Below are 3,693 nucleotides of genomic sequence, written 5' to 3'. Positions count from 1 at the left end.
GCCCCTTGCCCGCCCAAGTGCGCGCACGCGCGCGCGCGGCCTGGCCCGGCCCGGGGCAGCGCTATGAAGACCCTCGCCGCTTGGGGTCGCCGACTTCCGACGCGGCCTATGAGGTCGCGGCCGGCCCGAGGCCCAATTCCACCGCCTCGCAGCGGCCTCCCAACTCTCGGAGCGAGCGAGCGCCGCCCCACCCCCTCACTCCCGGCGCCGTTAGCTCCAGCCTTCCCGCACTCACCAAGGGCCTGGCATCCGGCGTCCCGCAACCGGGCCCGAGCGCCCCGCCCCCTCCCCCCCGAGAGGAGCGGTCGTCGCCGGCAGCCGTCGCTGTCCTGCCGCTGCTGCTGCCGCCGCTGCTGCCTCCACCGCCGCCAACGCCGCGCGCAGCCCCGCCCCCTCTTAAAGCGACGGCGTCTGGGGAGGACCGGGCCCCGCCCCCGAGGGGGGGGGTGAGGCCTGGAGAGCGGGGCGGGGCTTGTGGGCGGGGCGGCTCCGCCCATCTCGCCCCGCCCCTCAGCCCCGGGGGGCCCACCCGCAGCTGGTCAGTTCAGCTAGAAAGCTCTCTCCCTCAGAAGCCCCCAGCTGGCTCCTTTTTCGCCTTTTCCGGAAGGCGAATGGAGGAACTCTTCCCCCTGGTTGTCAAGTCACTTAGTTTCCTGACTCCCTCCCGCCCCCTGCCCGCCCAGGGAACCTGGAAGTTCTTGTTTACCCAGTTATCAGCCCTCCCTCCTCACCTAGATTCTTTTGTCTTTGGTCCCCCAATGAATTCCCATTGCTCCAGGGATGATGGATGGATGGATGGATTTCCACCTCCCTTCCCCCCATCTTCCCCCCCCCCCCCCCCCCCGCCCCCCCCCCGCCTTCGGGCTTCCCTGGAGTCCTGCTCCTAATTATCTCTTTAATATCTCTTTATCTTCCCCCCCCCGCATCTGGGGCTGTCTTGTGTTCACACTGGGCTTGCTTTGCTAAACTGTTACTCCGCCACTTGAGCCCCACCTAGAACTTTTGTAATAGGTCGGATGGATCCAGACACGGTCGTAATACCTCTGTAGCACGGGAGGCCGACACAAGAGGCCCAAGTTGTTGAGAGGCCAGCCTTTGTTACAATACGGAGACCCTGTCTAAAAAGAAACAAAACTGTAGCCAGCTGCTGGTTGCTCACACCTGTAATCTTAGCTACTCAGGAGGGTGAGCTCTGAGGGTCGCCATTCAAACCATCCCAGACAGGAAAGTCTGTGAGACTCTCCCATTAACCACCATAAAACTGGAAGTGGTGCTGTGGCTCAAAGTGGTAGAGCACTAGCTTTGAGCAAAAGAACTCAGAGGCAGCACCCAAGCGAGTACAAGCCCCACAGCTGACCAAAAACAAAAAGCTAGGGGTCCCCTGAATGTAGCTCAATTGCTAGAATGTTACCATGCATGGGCCTTGAGTTTGATCTTCAACATTGGAGAAATATATATATATATACACATATATGTATATATATGTATGTATATATATATATATATATTCATTTTTAGGAGGCTGAGATCTCAGGATCACAGTTCAAAGCCAGCCCAGGGAGAAAGTCTATGAGACTCATATCTTCAATTAACCACCAAAGCCAGAAGTGGAGGTGTGGCTCAAGTACAAGCCAGCCTTGAGTTAAAAAAAAACAACAACAACAACTAAAGGACAGTACCCAGTACAAGCAGTAATTGAATTTTTATAAAAAAAAAAAATATATATATATATATGTGGGTTTGAATTCAGGGCCTGGGCACTGTCCCAGTTTCTTTTGCTCAAAGCTAGCACTCTACCACTTGAGCCACAGTGCCACTTTCAGCTTTTTTCTATATGTGGTGCTGAGGAATCAAACCCAGGGCTTTATGCATGCTAGGCAAGCACTCTGCCACTAAGCCACATTCCCAGCCCTAATTTTTTTAATTTTTATTGTATTTTTTTACTTTTTTATGGTCTGTACTGGGGCTTAGACTCAGGCCTGCCTAAGGTATGTCCCTGAGCATTTTTGCCCAAGGCTAATGCTCTTACCACTTGAGCCACAGCTCCACTTCCAGCTTTTTTGGTGGTTAATTGGAGACAAGAGTCTCATGGACTTTCCTGCTTGGGCTAACTTTGAACCACAATCCTCAGATCTCAGCCTCTTGAGTAACTAGGATTATAGGCATAAACCACCAGCACCTAGCTCACAAAGATTATTTTACCACATTAAACAGTCTCAGACATCTGAAACTCTAACCTAAACAGAGTTCCTTCCAGATTCCTAATAAACAGACCAAACTCCCCTAAGTCCTTAAGCACTTTTCATGATGACCACCAACCCTGACTCAGCCCTTGTTTCAATCTAACGGGTGTTTTTTGTTTTGTTTTTTTTCTAACGGGTGTTTTTTTGCTTGTTTTGTTTTTGTTTTGTCGGTCCTGGGGCGTGAACTCTGGGCTTGGGCCCTTGCACTCTTCAGCTCAAGGCGAGCACTCTACCGCTTGAGCCACAGCACCACTTCCGGTTTTCTAGTGCTTTATTGGAGATAAGAGTCTCATGGACTTTCCTGCCCAGGCTGGCTTTGAACCACAATCCTCAAATCTCAGCCTCCTGAGTAGCTAGGATTACAGGCTTGAGCCACCCACACCCGGCTCTAAAGGGTATTTCATCTTCAGCTTTACAACGTTTTCCTAGGCCAGGACTATGGCTAGACCCATCTTAAAGAAAACTGAGGCACAGACTGTTGACTTTTCCAAGATCATACCGGGAGAACCCAATGACCATGACTCCTGGTCCCTAGGCTTATTGTGGCCATTGATGGAGGGACAGTGCTCTAGGGCTCTTAGAGTTTTTAAGAAGGCTTGCTCAAGTTTTCCAAAAAGGCTTCCTCAAATGTGATGCTTCCCGCCCCCACGCCCCTCCCATCCGGAGTCTGGCTCCTGAGACTCACCCCTCGGAGCCCACTGCTGTCCGGGAGACAGAGTACATGCCCTCCGAAAGTCTTGACACCACCTGCAGCAGGTAGCCCATGCAATTACAGCCCATTAGGGCTTCTCAGGTTGGAGAGACCATCCCATACATTTATTTGTGCCAGGATGGCCTGCCCAGGGGCACGGCAAGGTTGAGGCACAGCTGAGACCGCAATCCATGCCCTCATCCAGTAAAACCCAGCTTGTAAAGGTGAGGAGGCTCTCTTTGCTCCGGGATAGCAGCTGAACATCTGCTTGGACCAAAAAAGCAATGCCTCACTCATCGCAAGTCTCTCAGTGATAAGCAAGGGACAATGGGGCCGAGATGACCAGGAACCCTGCGAAAATACTTTGGTGGGACCAATGTGTACCAGGCCTCTGTCTGAAAAGCAGCGCCAAGGTGATCCCAGGTCCTTTGCCCAGTGTCTAGTACACAGTAGGTGCTCGATGTTTCTGGAATGCAGGGCTGCCCCTCAAGCCACCAACATGTAGATGATGACGCGCTTGGAGAGGCCCCCTGCACCCCAGGGCCTGCGCACCCCCCAGGGGACGCTGAGTCAGAGTGTACACGCGCGTGCGCGTGTGTGGTGTGTGTGGGTGGGCGTGCGCGCTCAGGCCTGGAGAGGGGAGGGGAAGGGAGGAGGGGCGTGTGGGAGGGGCAGAGGTGCGGGAGGATGGGAGGGAACAGGCTCGTGTGGGAGAAGGGGGTGTGGGGAGGGGCGGAGCGCGCGCACTCGCGCGCGAAG

The 3,693-nt window shown here is 54.2% G+C and overlaps 1 protein-coding gene across 1 annotated transcript in view; it reads right to left on the bottom strand.

The window, feature by feature from the left end:
- Window positions 1-347, bottom strand: part of Trrap (transformation/transcription domain-associated protein) — a 103,811-nt gene extending 103,464 nt beyond the window's left edge. The window contains exon 1 of the mRNA XM_013023405.1: window positions 236-347. The gene's annotated coding sequence lies outside the window, so the exon portion shown is untranslated. The remainder of the gene's footprint in view (window positions 1-235) is intronic.
- Between the last annotated feature and the right edge of the window lie 3,346 nt (window positions 348-3,693).

Source organism: Dipodomys ordii, unplaced genomic scaffold, assembly GCF_000151885.1.
Source record: "Dipodomys ordii isolate 6190 unplaced genomic scaffold, Dord_2.0 Scaffold68, whole genome shotgun sequence".
In the NCBI taxonomy this organism is placed as follows: Eukaryota; Metazoa; Chordata; class Mammalia; order Rodentia; family Heteromyidae; genus Dipodomys; species Dipodomys ordii.
The sequence above is the reverse complement of the archived record's forward strand: the minus strand, read 5'-3'. Positions and strand labels throughout refer to the sequence as shown.